The 17,876-nt window shown below is 44.6% G+C and overlaps 1 protein-coding gene and 1 pseudogene across 2 annotated transcripts in view; one reads left to right on the top strand and one right to left on the bottom strand.

Annotated features, from left to right (window-relative positions):
* Positions 1-17,876, bottom strand: part of CACNA1I (calcium voltage-gated channel subunit alpha1 I) — a 3,871,666-nt gene that overhangs the window by 3,225,489 nt on the left and 628,301 nt on the right. The gene's annotated exons all lie outside the window — the stretch shown is intronic.
* Positions 9,440-10,703, top strand: LOC141102469 (protein phosphatase 1 regulatory subunit 3C-like; annotated as a pseudogene).

Raw genomic sequence — 17,876 nt, forward strand, 5'->3', positions numbered from 1 at the left:
GCTGCACTTACAGTGTATTGTGTACATATGTACATCCTACGTGATGTGTGTGTGTGTGTATGTGTATGTATATGTGCGTGTGCGTGTGCGTGTGTATTTATATATATATATACACACACACACACTGTATTCAGTTTAGATCCGTTCCTGTTATACCTGCCTGCCTGTCAGTAGGAAGAGAATATTTACAGCTACCTGAAGAAAATTGCTGGTGTTCTTCTGATCCTATTAGTACCACAGGCAGCCACAGCATTTACAGTTAGTATAGTGCATCCTCTGCACAGTGTGCACCTAAAGCTACCTGAAGAAAATTGCTGTTGTTCTGATCCTATTAATACCACAGGCAGGCAGCTGCAGTATTTACAGTTAGTGTACTGTGTCCTTTGCACAGTGTGCACCTAAAGCTACCTGAAGACAATTGCTGTTGTTCTGATCCTATTAATACCACAGGCAGGCAGCTACATAGTTACATAGTCAGGTTGAAAAAAGACACAAGTCCATCCAGTTCAACCATAAAAAAAAAAAAAAAAAAAATATCGTACAATCCAATATACCCAATTCTATACCCACAGTTGATCCAGAGGAAGGCAAAAAAACCCAGCAAAGCATGCTCCAATTTGCTACAGCAGGGGAAAAAATTCCTTCCTGATCCCCCAAGAGGCAATCAGATTTTCCCTGGATCAACTTTACCTATAAATGCTAGTACCCAGTTATATTATGTACATTTAGGAAAGTATCCAGGCCTTTTTTAAAGCAATCTACTGAGCTGGCCAGAACCACCTCTGGTGGGAGTCTATTCCACATTTTTACAGCCCTCACTGTGAAGAAACCTTTCCGTATTTGGAGATGAAATCTCTTTTCCTCTAGGTGTAAAGAGTGCCCCCTTGTCCTCTGTGTTGACCGTAAAGTGAATAACTCAACACCAAGTTCACTATATGTACCCCTTTATATATTTGAACATGTTGATCATGTTCTCCTCTTCTCAAGAGTGAATAAATTCAGTTCCTCTAATCTTTCCTCATAGCTGATCTCCTCCATGCCTCTTATCAGTTTGGTTGCCCTTCTCTGCACTTTCTCCAGTTCTCCAGGTGTCCAAAACTGAACTGCATATTCCAGATGAGGTCTTACTACAGATGAAGTCGAGCGGCACAGTGGTGTAGTGGGTAGCACTTTAGCCTAGCAGTAAGAATGGTTGCTGGTTCGTATCCCAACCATGACCTGCCTGGAGTTTGCATGTTCTCCCTGTGCCTGCGTGGGTTTCCTCCGGGTACTCTGGTTTCCTCCCACACTCCAAAGTCATGCTGGTAGGTTAATTGGATCCTGTCTAAATTGTCCCTAGTATGTGTGTGTATGAATAAGAGTTAGGGACCTTAGAGTGTAAGCTCCTTGAGGGTAGGGACTGATGTGAATGTACAATGTATATGTAAAGCGCTGCGTAAATTGATGGCACTATACAAGTACCTAAAATAAATTTTAAAAAATAAAATACTAATGATTGGAACAGGGGCAAAATGATATCTCTCTCTGGAGTCCATACCTCTCTTAATACAAGAAAGGACTTTGCTCGCTTTGGAAACCGCAGCTTGGCATTGCATGCTATTATTGAGCTTATGATCTACCAAAAGCCCCAGATTCTTTTCCACTACGGATTCCCCCAGTTGTACTCCCCCAAGTATGTATGATGCATGCATATTCTTAGCCCCCAAGCGCACAATTAGACAGAGCATTGAGGTCAGCTTGTAAATTGGAGACATCCTGTAAGGACGTTATTCCACTGCATAGCTTGGTGTCATCTGCAAAGACAGAAATGTTACTTTTGATCCCACACCCAATATCATTTATAAAGATATTAAAGAGTAAGGGTCCCAGCACTGAACCTTGGGATATACCACTGATAACCTTAGACCATTCAGAGTAAGAAACATTAACCACTACTCTCTGAATTCTGTCTTTTAGCCAGTTTTCTATCCATTTACAAACTGATATTTCCAAGCCTGTTGACGTTACCTTACACATGAGCCGTGTGTGCGGAACTGTATCGAACGCTTTTGCTTTCAGCTGCAGTATTTACACTTAGTGTACTGCGTCCTCTGCACAGTGTGCACCTAAAGCTACCTGAAGACAATTGCTGGTGTTCTCATACTAATAATACTACAGGCAGGCAGTTGATTCTGCTAGCTGCAGTATCAGTGTGTGTGTGTGTATATGTGTGTGTGTGTGTGTGTGTGTGTGTGTGTGTGTGTGTGTGTGTGTATATATATATATATATATATATATATATATATATATATATATATATATATATATATATATAAAATCTTTATTACACACATCCCAGCTTTGTGCAGCTACATCTCACTGCAGATCATTAGTATGTCTGGAAGGCCAACAAGGAGAGGCAGACAGTCACAAGCCAATAAAAGAGGGCAAGCAGGCTCTGTGTCTAGAGGCAACAGTGCTGGTCATTGAGACAGTGCATCCTCATCAGCATGTGGCCATGGGACACGCTTGTCCTTTTTTTCGGCAGCTGGCCGTGTTGAGCCGCAACATGCCGAAGACTTGGTAAAGTAGATGACCAAGCCTTCCTCATCTTCTCTCACCCAGGCTCAGGGTACTTTGTCTGGCAAAGCAGCTGCCAACGCGGCCTCCTTCCTTGGCTCAATGGCATCAGTCACTCCTTCCCTAGCCCCACCATGTCCTCCTGAGGAGTCCCCCGAACTGTTTGACCACAGTGTTGGGTACATGGTCCAGGAGGATGCCCAGCGTTTTGAAGGCTCCGATGATGGTACCCAGCTAGAGAAAGGCAGTAACGAGAGCCCAGAGAGAGGGGGTGCCCAAGAAGGACCGCAATCTGGCAGTCATGTTCCCCCAGCTGCAGCATACTGCCAGCTTTGCTCCAGTGAGGGGATGATGAGGTCACTGACTCCACGTGGGTGCCTGATAGAAGGAGCAGGCACATCTCCAATGAGGCAGGATGCCCCCCAGAGGCCAGCTTAAGGGCGGCACACCGACTGCATCACACTGCAGAGCTCCGCATGTGCAGGGCGCTGCTGTCTCTGCGCGTTATTCCAAAAGTTCTTTGGTGTGGACCTTTTTTTGAGATGAGTGCATCAGATCCCACCGCTGCTATATGCAACATATGTCTCAAGCATATCTCGTGTGGCCAAAACATCACCCGCTTGGTGTTACTTTACGTTACTATACATTACTTGGCCTCTACACAGAAGTAAGGAGACTGCACTAAGCGGTGGTTCATCATCAAAATTTACCCTACTAATTTACCCCACTAGAGCAGCGCCATATCTACACCTGCTTTCTATATACACTCTAGTACATTCCACCTAGGTGGAATTGTATCTGTAGAGGCAGCAGCTCTATATCTCAGCAGTACCCATATCCACTGCGCGGACTTACCTCACATATCACCTGCTTGGGTACCACATGCTTGACCAGACATATGTCGACCTGCCATGCAGTTCGTTGGCAAGCGTACCTAAAAGACCCACACCAAAGAACAACGTGGACCTCTCCTTGCTCCTCATCAGCTGGGATCTCCAACTCCACTATACCTTCAGTCCTCTCTGAAACCTGCACTGAGAGGAATGAAGGTGTAGAATTAGGTGTGTCACAGCCAAGTACTTGCGAGCAATCTGCTACCGTTACACCGATGTCCGATTGTACCAGGCAAATTTCCATGCCCCAGCTGCTGCACCACCGAAAGAAGTTCGCTCCCAGCCATCCACATGCCCAGCGGTTGAATGCTAGCTTGGCTAAATTCCTAGCATTTCAACTGCTGCCTTTTCAGTTGGTAGACTCTGCCCCCTTCCGTGAAATTGTGGAATGTGCGGTTCCTCTGTGGCAGGTTCCCAAACACCACTTTTTCTCATGGAAGGAGATTCTGGCTCTCTACCAGCATGGGGAAGGCAATGTCTTGGCCTCGCTGGACAGGGCAGTCAGCAGTAAGGTGCATATTACCGCTGACTCATGGTCCAGCAGGCATGGACAGGGATGTTACCTATCTTTCACCGCACACTGGATGACTCTTCTGGCAGCTGGGAAGGAAGCAGGACAGGGTGCAGTAGTGTTGAAGGTTGTTCCGCCACCATGCCTTCATGCCTTCCTACTGTCCAGAGACAGTGATAGCCAGTGCGGAAGATATTCCAGAGGGTAGTATTGGGGGCATTAGCGGTAGGTTAACCAAAGCACAAAAACACAAGGTGAGTATAGTAGCAAGTCCAAGTTGCAATCTTGAAACACCCAATACAAGGACAATATGCGACCGGTCTAAACTATGTGGCATGTTCACCAATGCCAGGAGCCTGGCGGACAAGATGGGTGAACTAGAGATACTGTTGTACAAGGAGGATTTGGATTTTGTGGGAATTTCAGAGACCTGGTTCAACAGCTCTCATGATTGGCTGGCAAACATTCAAGGGTATACCCTATACCGCAAGGATAGAGAGGGTAAAAAAGGGGGAGGGGTATGCCTATATGTCAAGAATAATGTACAAGTGAATGTGAGAGATGACATCACTGAGGGGGCTAGGGAGGAGGTGGAATCTTTATGGGTAGAGCTCCAAAGGGATGAAGCTAAGGGGAAAATAATACTGGGAGTATGCTATAGGCCCCCTAACCTGAGGGAGGAAGTGGAGACGGATCTCCTATCACAAATTGGATTAGCAGCAAGGATGGGAAGTGTTATCATAATGGGGGATTTTAATTATCCAGACATAGACTGGGCGGAGGGAACCGCGCATTCATTTAAGGCTCGCCAGTTCCTTAATGTCTTGCAGGACAATTTTATGGGTCAGATGGTAGACGCACCAACTAGAAATAAAACATTACTGGATCTACTGATTACCAACAATACAGACCTGATAACAGATGTGGAAATACGGGGCAATTTAGGTAACAGCGATCACAGGTCAATTAGTTTCAGTATAAATCACACAAATAGGAGACATGAAGGGAACACAAAGACACTGAATTTCAAAAGAGTCAACTTCCCTAAACTACAAACCTTGCTAAAAGGCATAAATTGGGATAAAATATTAGAAACAAAGAATACAGAGGAGAGATGGGTTTGCTTTAAGAGCATATTAAATAAGGGCATTAGCCAATGTATCCCATTGGGTAATAAATTTAAAAGAACGAACAAACATCCTGGATGGCTTAACTCCAATGTAAAAATGCATATAAAAGCAAAGGAGAAGGCCTTCAAAAAATACATGGTTGAGGGATCATCCACAGCATTCAGAATTTATAAAGAATGCAATAAGAAATGTAAGGGTGCAATTAGGATGGCTAAGATAGAACATGAAAGACACATAGCGGAGGAGAGCAAAAAAAATCCCAAGAAATTCTTTAAATATGTAAACAGTAAAAAAGGGAGGACAGACCATATTGGCCCCATAAAGAATGAGGAAGGACATCTGGTTACAAAGGATGGGGAGATGGCAGAGGTATTGAATTTATTCTTCTCCTCAGTCTTCACGAGTGAATCGGGGGGCTTCAGTAACCAAAACTGCAGTGTTTATCCTCATGACACAACACAGGAAGCACCTACATGGTTAACAGAGGACGAAATTAAAATTAGACTTGAGAAACTTAACATTAATAAATCACCGGGACCAGATGGCTTGCATCCGAGGGTACTTAGGGAACTCAGGTGATTGCCAGACCGTTGTTCCTAATTTTTACAGACAGTCTATTGACTGGAATGGTACCAGCTGATTGGAGAAAAGCCAATGTAGCACCAATATTTAAAAAGGGCCCAAAAAACATCCCTGGGAATTACAGACCAGTTAGCCTAACATCAATAGTATGTAAACTCTTGGAGGGGATGATAAGGGACTATATACAAGATTTTAGTAATAAGAATGATATCATTAGCAGTAATCAGCATGGATTCATGAAGAATCGTTCTTGCCAAACCAATCTATTAACCTTCTATGAGGAGGTGAGTTGCCATCTAGATAAAGGAAGGCCCGTAGACGTGGTGTATCTGGATTTTGCAAAAGCATTTGACACAGTTCCCCATAAACGTTTACTGTACAAAATAAGGTGCGTTGGCATGGACCATAGGGTGAGTACATGGATTGAAAACTGGCTACAAGGGCGTGTTCAGAGGGTGGTGATAAATGGGGAGTACTCAGAATGGTCAGGGGTGGGTAGTGGGGTCCCCCAGGGTTCTGTGCTGGGACCAATCCTATTTAATTTGTTCATAAACGACCTGAAGGATGGGATAAACAGTTCCATCTCTGTATTTGCAGACGATACTAAGCTAAGCAGGGCAATAACTTCTCCGCAGGATGTGGAAATCTTCCAAAAAGACCTGAACAAATTAATGGGGTGGGCGACTACATGGCAAATGAGGTTCAATGTAGAAAAATGTAAAATAATGCATTTGGGTGGCAAAAATATGAATGCAATCTATACACTGGGGGGAGAACCTCTGGGGGAATCTAGGATGGAAAAGGACTTGGGGGTCCTAGTGGATGATAGGCTCAGCAATGGCATGCAATGCCAAGCTGCTGCTAATAAAGCAAACAGAATATTGGCATGCATTAAAAGGGGGATCAACTGCAGAGATAAAACGATAATTCTCCCGCTCTACAAGACTCTGGTCCGCCCGCACCTGGAGTATGCTGTCCAGTTCTGGGCACCAGTCCTCAGGAGGGACGTACTGGAAATGGAGCGAGTACAAAGAAGGGCAACAAAGCTAATAAAGGGTCTGGAGGATCTTAGTTATGAGGAAAGGTTGCGAGCACTGAACTTATTCTCTCTGGAGAAGAGACGCTTGAGAGGGGATATGATTTCAATTTACAAATACTGTACTGGTGACCCCACAATAGGGATAAAACTTTTTCGCAGAAGAGAGTTTAATAAGACTCGTGGCCACTCATTACAATTAGAAGAAAAGAGGTTTAACCTTAAACTACGTAGAGGGTTCTTTACTGTAAGAGCGGCAAGGATGTGGAATTCCCTTCCACAGGCGGTGGTCTCAGCGGGGAGCATTGATAGCTTCAAGAAACTATTAGATAATCACCTGAATGACCGCAATATACAGGGATATGTAATGTAATACTGACACATAATCACCCACATAGGTTGGACTTGATGGACTTGTGTCTTTTTTCAACCTCACCTACTATGTAACTATGTAACTATAATTCTACTAGTGGTGTTTCTGCCACACCTCTCTCCTCCACCCCCTCTTCTTCTTCCTCCATGGCCTCTTCCTGTGCTGATTTGTCCTCGGAACCAGCGGTGCTTCGTAGGCATTCAAGGGGCTACGCAAGCACGCAGGCAAAAAGATGCCATGCGGTGCTTGAGCTGGTGTGCTTGGGGGACAGGAGCATCACTGGGGCAGAGATTCTGTCAGCTCTGCAGGGGCAGGTTCAGAGGTGGTTGACACCACGCCAGCTTAAGCCAGGTATGGTGGTTTGCGACAATGGCACCAACCTCCTCTCTGCCCTCCAACAGGGACAGCTGACCCATGTGCCCTGTTTGGCTCACGTCCTTAACTTGGTGGTGTAGCAGTTCTTGGGCAGGTACCCGGGCTTACAGGATGTCCTGAGGCAGGCCAGAAAAGTCTGTGTGCATTTCCGCAGGTCATATAATGCCAGTTATAAATATAAAATGGAGAGTGCAGCTCTGGACATATGACACAAAAAATGTGAAAAAATGGTATGTCAATGAATCAAATAACCAACAACGGTGAATAGCATCCAATAAAGTGACATTAACATCAAATCGGCTGATATATAATAAATCAATTAAGTGCTCAAAAAATGTTGCAAGGACATAATAAAATATATAATGTGACTGACCTAGCCGGGAGAGAGACTTTTGGAGGGGACTGAATGCTAGCCTCTTGCTGATCGATCGTGGGCCCTGGCAATTAGGGGAACAGTGCTCTTTGTGAGCTGTATGCCCGGGGACCCTTGAGGTGGTATTACTGTGGATTCAGGTCCTGGTCCCCCAGGACACACAGACTCTGGGGACCCTGGATTTGCCATATTAAAAATAGTGGCTGATTCATAATGCTGGGACAAATACTGTTAGGAGATGCTGATGTCAATTCCAGCCACCTGTCTGTCTGTTGCCTGCTAGAATGTGTATTGTAAATAAGTCTCTAGTATGGGATCTAAGAGTCATTAGATCCCCATTGTTGTTTTTGTTAATTAACTCTGGGTTTTCTGAGCTACAAGACGGCCAGTCTGGCCTAAAGGTCATGTCTGAGTCATCTAGGCTGTCTAAAGGGATTTGTTAATTAGCCCATGTTAATTAGGTTTCTGGTCACAGGTGTATGTTCAGAGTAATATGAGCAGGAGGTATACACCTCCTCTTTTACTGTATAAAAGAGCCTGTATTCCTTTCAATAAAAAAGATCCCTGGTTGAACTTACATACAGCCTGCCTGGTGTTTGTTCTGAGCTACACAACTGGATTAGAACGGCACATAGCTGTAGTTCTAGTCCCGGAGCATCGGATGACCGAACCATCGGATGTTGCGATCTGCAATCTGATTCTATAGCTGCAGAGGAGTGTCGGGAGAGTGGAACTGAGCGAGCAGGGGCTCGTTACATATAATATAGTGAGAAAATAGTTCATATGATAAAAGTGAAGGTGAAATAAAGTTCAAAATGTATGATATTCAATGTGGGACCCGGGGTCAGTATTCCACCGCTAGTGCTGCCCATCACCTGGTGATAAAGTAATGGAGGCTTACCAGAAAGCCTGCGACCACCCTTATTCAGGGGGGTCAAAACAGGCTTAGTAGAGATGTATGGACCACAGGGGATGTCCTGCAGGAGACACTGCTGAAAGCCACCAAGCTCCTTCATGGACAGCTAATCAGCGACAACATGGAGCACTTCACAAGATGTATCCCAGGAGCACTTCCCATAGAGCAATCAATGTATGCTCTCTGTTCAGAAGAAAATGCTCTTGGGCCCTTTCAGAACTGATTGCTGGATGGGTGGGTCAGCCTTCATTAAAACCACCTGCGCGAGGTCAGTGTTGCATTAATAAAAACTGCAAGGTCTGCATCCCTTTGGTAGAGAACAGTGCTTGTAGATCAATGATAAAAATAGCAAGGGATGCCTGAACAGCCACTATAACCTTAGTGAAGATTTCTGACTCCTGCTGTGAGCCGCTGCGTGTTCATATGTGAACCCAGCCTTAATGTAACAAATTGAGTCAAATGAACCTCACAAGGACTGTTCTTGTACACACGTGGCTGGTATCAGACCTGGTATCAGGTGACCCCGGTGGGATCAGATGATAGTAAGAGAGGCTATAGTGGCGCTCCAGTCTGCTGGAGGTCAGTGGGCGCAGGACGCCGGTGGGAGAAGGAGGGCGGATCTCGCTCTGATTTCAGGACCCCCCGATTGCCATCTACATCTCCCCCGGTTATCCTCTCGCTTCACTCATCACACCCATCATCCGTCCATTGGGATCCGAGAACTCCGAGCCTCTTCATTAGGCTAATTTTACTTCTGTATGCACCATGCCTGGCGATTTCTCCATGTGTCTGTGTCTCAGTCCACCTCCTCCACTACAGTTGCGGCGTCCATCTACAGGAACACTTTGACCATGCCTGGTTCAATTTCCTCATCTTCCTGACCCCAGTAAGAAGAGTGTAGTAGTCTTTGCTGATGCACTTGGACTAGCTTTTGCTATCGTTCGCCATTTCTCACGCCCATTCTTTGATGAGGATCCCCTGGTACTTGCAATGGCTTCCTTGTGAGTCTTGCGTCCTTTCTCCACCTCAACATACTGCACACACTGCATTTTCAGCCTCCTGCTCATGACTACAATGGCTTTCGCGCTAAACTTAACAAGCAGCAGGTATGCCTGGAGCAGTGCATGGTCCAGGGGGCTGTGGTGGCAGGAACTATAAGAGTTTGCAACCTTGGCTATGAGAAACGGGTGACTCTTAGAGTGAGCTACGACAACTGGCAAAGCCACTATGACCTTCTATGCTCTTATCTCCGTGATCCGTATGGTGGACAGGAGACTGTACTGTACTGTACTGGTGACCCCACAATAGGGATAAAACTTTTTTGCAGAAGAGAGTTTAATAAGACTCGTGGCCACTCATTACAATTAGAAGAAAAGAGGTTTAACCTTAAACTACGTAGAGGGTTCTTTACTGTAAGAGCGGCAAGGATGTGGAATTCCCTTCCACAGGCGGTGGTCTCAGCGGGGAGCATTGATAGCTTCAAGAAACTATTAGATAATCACCTGAATGACCGCAATATACAGGGATATGTAATGTAATACTGACACATAATCACACACATAGGTTGGACTTGATGGACTTGTGTCTTTTTTCAACCTCACCTACTATGTAACTATGTAACTGATATGTTTTTCTTTCAGGCTTCCGCTGGCACCAGGCACCCAACGTGCAGAGTTCTGTATCTGCTTCTGGTGCCAGGGTAAGGAATACTGGGACAACAATGAAGGCAAAAACTATGCACTGCACAAGGAGACCGAACACGGCAAATACCTTCTTCAAAGCGTGTATTGGTGAAATGGGCCAGATTGGTGTTTAGAACTATGAAAGTGCTGGTCCACTGAACAAGAGTACTGCATTGTATGTCCTCCCCTTTTGTGGATCAAGAGGGGAAACTCCATTCTTTCAGCTGTAAGGGTAGATTAGATGGAATGCTTATTTACTGATATGGTTGTCCTAGGCTTCTACTTGTACTCTTAAGACTTGGCCACTTAACAAGCCAGTTAACTGAATGAGAGGGCCTACCTTCCAACAGAACACTGAGGGGGTTTAATTATAAATGTCTTCACACAAGATTCTCACAACTTTCACTCAGGATGCACATATTTTTTCCATTTGGGAAATGTGTAAATTTAAAAAAGTTATAAACCTCTAAGTTTTATATTGTATATAAGCTGTTCATTAGCCTATGTGCAACTTACAAGGACCATGTGGACCTGTTGCTTTTTTGCAGTGAATATAGATCTTTGTAGCTTAGTCACCGCCACCAGTGGCCAAGGCCCAATTTTTCTGCCCCTGTTTAACAGGGGCGTGTAATTACAATTTTTGATGCAATACTTTGCAGCAGGGCTCATTCCTGCGCTCCAACTATAGCATCTGTGAGGGGTTGCAGTGTTGTGGCACCAGCACCAGTGCCTAAGGCCCAATTTTTCTGCCACTGTTCAACAGGGACATGTAATTACAATTCTTGATCTAATATTTCACAACAGGGCCCATTCCTGTGCCCACCAAGAGTAACTGTGAGGGCTTACAGCGTTGTGGCAACACCACCACCATCGGTCCAATTTTTCTGCCCCTGTTCAACAGGTGCATGTAATTACAATTCTTGATATAATATTTCACAGCAGGGCCAGTTCCAGCGCCCACCAAGAGTAACTGTGAGGGCTTACAGTTTTGTGGCGGCAACACCAACACCTAAGGCCCCAATTTCTGCAGAGTATATAGGGCAGGCCCCTACTTTCAAACTTACAAATGACTCCTACTTGCAAATGGAAGGAGACAACAGGAAGTGAGATGAAATCTACCCCTAGGAAGGGAAATTCTCTCCTGTAAGGGTTAATATGGGAAAAAACGTGTCTCCTCTTCACTGATGCTTTATCACCAATCCTTGTTTCACTAAAAACCCCAAATTTTCAAAAAACATTTGTCATTGGGACAGAAAGTGAGGGGAAATCATCTGAAGAGGTGCACAGACAGCAAAACAAATGTTACAGGGGTGATAACCCTTCCCTATGTTTTCCAAAAAGCTTAAAAATTTGATTTTTTGGCTGGAGCTATACTTTAAAAATGTACCAGTTCAAAATTACAAACAAATTCTCTACTTAACAACAAACCTACAGTCCCTGTTTTGTTTGCACCGCCTGTATACTGCTGTTCAGAGTATATAGGGCCTGGGGGCCCCACACCTTTCCTTTTTTTAATTTGGGTGCGGGGTTCCCCTTAATATCCATACAAGACCCAAAGGGCCTGGTAATGGACTGGGGGGGTACCCATGCCATTTGTCTCACTGATTTTCATCCATATTGCCGGGACCCGACATTACATTAAAGCCGCAAGCAGTTTTAAATTACTTTTATTCCTTTAAAAATGTAATTTTGTGCAATGACTGTTCTAAGCACCGGAAACATGCACCACTTTATAGGCATACTATAGACACACCCCAGGTACGATATTTAAAGGAATATTTCATTTTTATTTTTTCACTTTAAGCATCATTAAAATCACTGCTCCCGAAAAAATTTTTTTTGCATTGATACATGTCCCCTGGGGCAGGACCCGGGTCTCCAAACCCTTTTTAGGACAATAACTTGCATATTAGCCTTTAAAATTAGCACTTTTGATTTCGAACGTTCGAGTCCAAAAGACTTTAATGGGGTTCTAAAGTTCGCACAAACTTTCGGTCCGTTCGGAGGTTCTGGTGCGAACCGAGCCCGGGGGTTGTTCGGCTCATCCCTAGTAGACGTGTATAATGAGAAAAATTGGTTTTGTTTCAGATAGATTCATCATGTTACTAATTTAATTTAGTTCATTTGTTTTGGAATTTGTTTAGGTTCATTTCATTTAGTTAGTTTTGTTTATTAATTTACTAACGAATTCCACATTTTTGGAACGAATCAAATTCAGATTGGTCGAAAAATGAACAACAGATGCAAATTCTGTGTGAAGAATAGCTGGTTTTTAAGGAGCGGCCACTGCGTCCTTAACAACCAATGACTCCTCAGCTGTAAGCCGGCTTCCCCACTGACAGCTAAAATGTAAACAAAAGAATGCCAACAATGTAAAAGTCATGAAAAAAATAGCGTGTGGTCCCCCCCCAATCCATACCAGACCCTTATCAGAACATGCAGCCCAGCAGGTCAGGAAAGGGGAGGGGGGTGAGCAAGTGCCCCCCTCCTGAACCATACCAGGTCACATGCCCTCAACAAGGGGGGGTGCTTTGGGGTGGGGGGGCTCTGCATTTTGATGGGGAAAAGGGCCTCTTCCCTACAACCCTGCCCAGTGGTTGTTGGGGTCTGCGAGTCGGGGGCTTTTTGGAATCTAGAAACCCCTTTAACTAGATCCCGCCCCCCCCCCCCCCGTGAATGAGTGTTGCATGGTACCATTACCCATTCATCAAAGACACAACACAAGTTTTTGACAATTCCTTAATTTAACATTTTTTAAAAATATCCCCCGAAGTAGATCCATTGTCAATCACAATACCTGCCGCACCTGAAAAAAGAAACCCTTTGGTCTCTTACCTATTTAAGAACTGTCAGAGGGTGGAGCAGGCAGACAGCCGGAGCCTTCACCAAAACCAATAGCAAGAGACGGTGTGTTTTGCAGCAATGCTGGTAGAAGCAGCTAATGTGAACCCAGTGGAGTCTGCATGTGAAAGTGTGCTGCTTGCAAGTCATAAAGAGACAGTATGCCAAATTTTCCTGTGTTAAAAGGAACTGTGTTAAAAAGTGTTGTGTGTCTGACTGCAGAGATGGGGCAGTCAAAACGCAAAAAGGAAGCAATGTTTGCTGAGATGAAAGCCAGAACCCTGTGCCTGGAGGGGTTGTGTCAGGAACCATGAAACAGACGGAGACAGAAAATGTAGTAAAAATCACACCTCTTAATAAAATGGTACAACTGGTAAATGTAGTCAAAACATAGTCAGGGTTTGGTAGCCAAATCGGGTAGTCAGAACAAGCCAAGAAATCGGGGAGCCAGAAATCAGCATAGTCAGAGGCAGCAGACAGGATCAGCAACCAGAAGGAACCTCAAGTCTTCAACAGGAACACAGCAGAAAGTCTCTAGATATGTTTGACCAAGGTGAAGGCAATTGATGAAATGAACCAGGCAGTTTAACTAGCCAGGAGGGGCTGGCTGTGGGCTTGACTGACGAGCAGGAGATGATCAACAGGTGAGCCACTGTGGAACGATGAGTTCTGGCAATTAACTGACAGATGAGCAACCTGAGCACAGAGAAGGAAAGGCTGAGAGCCCAGCCCTGACAGTACCCCCTCCTCAATGACCTCTCCCCCCTCAGAGGACTAGCAGGTTTTAGGGGAAAAAAATCTATGGAAAGCACGGAGGAAGACAGGAGCATGTACGTCCGAGGATGAGACCCAAGAGCGTTCCCCTGGACTGTACCCTTTGCAATGAACCAGGTACTGTATGTGCCCACGGAACCTACGGGAGTCAATGATAGATTGTATCTCATACTCCTCATGGTTCTCAACCTGCACCGGGCGAGGACATGGTACCGAGGTGGTGAAGCGGTTGCACACCAAAAGGTTTCAATAAGGAGACATGAAAAACATTTGAAATACGCATGTTAGAAGGAAGGTCTAATGCGAAAGCCACTGTGTTGATCCTACGTAGAATACGGAAAGGCCCAATAAATCGTGGTGCCAATTTCAGTGAGGGAACATGGAGTCGGAAGTTACGAGATGAAAGCCAGACCCTCTCCCCAACCTGGTAGGAAATATAGCAGTGTAGAAACTGCCCCAGGCTTGGTTGGCTCGTTCTGCGGCTCCATTAGACTACGGGTGATACGCAGAATAGAAGGAAAACTGAATTCCCAACTGTGCACAAAAGGCTCGCCAAAACCTGGAGACAAACTGGCTACCCCTGTCAGAGATGATAACTTTGGGTAGCCCATGTAAACTAAAGATCTCCCAAGCAAAAATGGATGCTAGTTCTTTGGAAGTGTGCAACTTCTTTAGTGGAATACAATGTGATATTTTTGAGAACCAGTCAACCACCATAAGAATAACTGTGTTGCGCTGGGAGTTGGGTAACTCCGCAATAAAATCCATAGATAGGTGGGTCCAAGGCCTCTCTCCATTGGGTATGGGTTGTAGGAGGCCCACTGGAAGGCGTTGTGGTGTCTTACTCTGTGCACATACAGAACAAGCAGCTACAAGAGTGGTTACATCAGCGCAGAGACTAGGCCACTAGAATTTTTGAGAAAGAGCCCAAATTAATTGATTCTTCCCTGGGTGACCAGCCGCCTTGGGAGAATTGCAATTCTGGAGCAAAGCAGTGTGGAGATTCTCAGGGACAAAGCAACGGTCAACCAGGTTTCTTGGGAGGAGACTGGATCTGATTGGCACAAATTCTGTCACCCAAAGGTGAGGTGAGACTGGTGTGTATAGTAGCCAGAATGCGATTGGGAGGTATTACAGGAACAGGCACCAACTCAATCTTGGAAGCGGAGGAAAACTGTTGCAACAATGCGTCAGCCCTTACATTCTTGTGACCAGGTAAGAATGAGACTTGAATTAAAGCTTGACAGAAAAAGAGCCCACCCCCAGAGATCAAATCTGTGGGTTACGGTCCTTTCTAGTCATATCAGTCAGGGGTTTGACCAGAGAAGAGAAGTTCTGAATAAATTTCCTAGTGCAATAAATTTCTAGTGCAAGAATTATTGCTCTCGCTCACGTTTGCGGCAATACCTCACGTGTGTTGTGAACACTGTTTATATATACGTGAGCATTAACCAATATATATGCATTCACGCACTGCGCAGAAGCACGTGGGGACGGGCATTTTTAAAACTAAAAATTAAATTTTTTTAAATTGTATTACTTTTTAAAATTTTTTGACTTTTCCTTTAAAAAAAAACTTTTTGATAACTTGTTTTGCTATTGCAAACATCCCTTGCAATAACAGTACAGCAAAATAGGTCCTCTTTATGGAGAGATCTTGGGTCTAAAAGACCCCAAATCTCTCCTCTACCCTTAAAAGCAAAAGATCCGAAAACATTTTTTTTTAATCTATTGCTTTAAAAAAAAAAAAAAATGGCCTTTTTTACTTGGAACCGGAAGTGACATCATTGCATCACTCCAGTCCTCCAAGGCCATAGAGATGAGCGAAGGTGATGTTTCGTTGGCTCATCTGTGTCCAGCTGCCACCAGTGGTGGATCGGTTTCTCTGAGCTACCAATCACCAGGTAAACCCAGGAACCACTGGAAAGTGGTGAGAGGGGGGTGACCCTTCCCACCACTTCTAAAAAGTGATCCAGTAGAAAATGCACTGCTCAGACCACTTTTTTGAGAAATACCGGCTCCTAAAGGAAAAAATTATATCCGGGTTATGGCATCTAGCTGCAGCCATATCCCTGGTATTAAATGCCAAAGTAATGACGTATTTTAGAAGTTAGTGTGCAGAAATACTGTGGTTACGCTTTTTATCCAGAAGCACTATTCATTTAGGGCTCCTTCAAACCACGGTTCATCTGTAATGCAGGTATCATTTTTGGTTCATTGTGGTGCATTAGGCTAGGATGACCCCGGACAAAATCTGTCCCCGGTTCTGTCCTCAGATTCAGGGGCAGCACCTATACCCATTGCCAACAGCGTAGCCCTAGCAGGACATGCAGCAATGTGACTATCTATCCAGCATAGCAGGGATTGATGGGCAAGCCGCGAAACATGTAAGAAACAGTCGCCACGGCAACACTGAGCTTGCGATCCACCTCCACACATCCAGTTGCCTTCGCTTCCAGTCCTGACAATTGCGTCATCCAGGGCGCCCGGCCTCAGCCAGTCCGATCGGCCTGTTTGAGTCTAATCTCCAGTGGTGTGTACTACAGAACACCTCCCGTGATATAGCGGGCCCGACATCCACTACAAGCCACTGGACTCACCACTGAGTTGAAGCACACCGTTAATGTTAACCCCTCGTCATCTGGATTTCATGGTGGTATCGTACACATTTCTTCACAGTACATCAACAATGGCAATGGGTTTTTATATTGCTTTTATATATTTTTTACTATCCCATCACCATTTGACAGTTGTTTTTTATTCCAAATGTGCATCTAATAAATTAACGTTTCTTGGCATACAATTTGCAAAGTTATTTTCGCTGGTCCAATAGAACGCTGAATTGTTTTATATGTTCTGTTGTCCACCCTTTCTAGTGGTTGGCAGCTGCACTGGGTTTCAGCTTTTTCTTACATTCAAGGATATGCACACCTTTATAGATGACTGACAGTTTTAGCGCTCAATGACTCTTGTTTTGTTTACTTAGCTACCTCTACCTTACTTAGCTTTCTCTGTTAACTAATGATGTACCAAAACAGTCCTGGCTGCAGTTCACACCCTTATTGCACCTCTCATAGAAATTAGGCTTTGGTTCACACTGTGCAGGTTGGTTACGAGTGCAGGAATCACATCTGTACCTGCAACCACCCCCAGCTAAATTGCGCTGCTGTTATGAGGTGTGGGGGGCTGCCATTCAGTTCAGCCCATACTGAGTTTGTGGCAACCGCAGGAAAATTGCACAGTTTAGAAGACCATGCTTTTTCCCTGCCACTGCGTTTTTAAAAGTACCTTGTGTAATTATATATGAATTTTTTGTATATTTTGGTGTTTATTCCTAATATTGATGGGAAGTTAAGAGGTGTTATATCCACAATCCTTCCCTATGGATATGTGTCATTCATGCTTCTTATGTATGTATATAGATGAAATTATGCAATAATAATCCATACCGATACCAATTTTTAACCATTCATATTGACTGCGTGCCTCATTTAAAGTCCCATTTTCCTTCTTTTCTTTACATAGATAGGGATGGAGGCATGACTAGGTCCCTGCCTCATTCAAAGTCCCAAAAATCTCCTTTTTGCGTTTTAAAAGGGTGCAGGCATCTTTTTTGTGGAAAACGCAGGCACAGCAGCGCATTCAAATGAATGGGCTATCCTGCCCGCACAAGTGTGATCCAGGGCTAAAGGAGATGTATGACCGAAGCTCATTTGGCTGTACTTCTCCTATGGATCACAGGAGTGCAGTTTGTTCTGCACTCCTGTGACCCAGATTCAGCCAACAGTGGGCTGAAGTCCGCTGTCAGCTGATATCACAGAGCTGGTACAA

Source organism: Aquarana catesbeiana, linkage group LG07, assembly GCF_042186555.1.
Source record: "Aquarana catesbeiana isolate 2022-GZ linkage group LG07, ASM4218655v1, whole genome shotgun sequence".
NCBI lineage: Eukaryota > Metazoa > Chordata > Amphibia > Anura > Ranidae > Aquarana > Aquarana catesbeiana.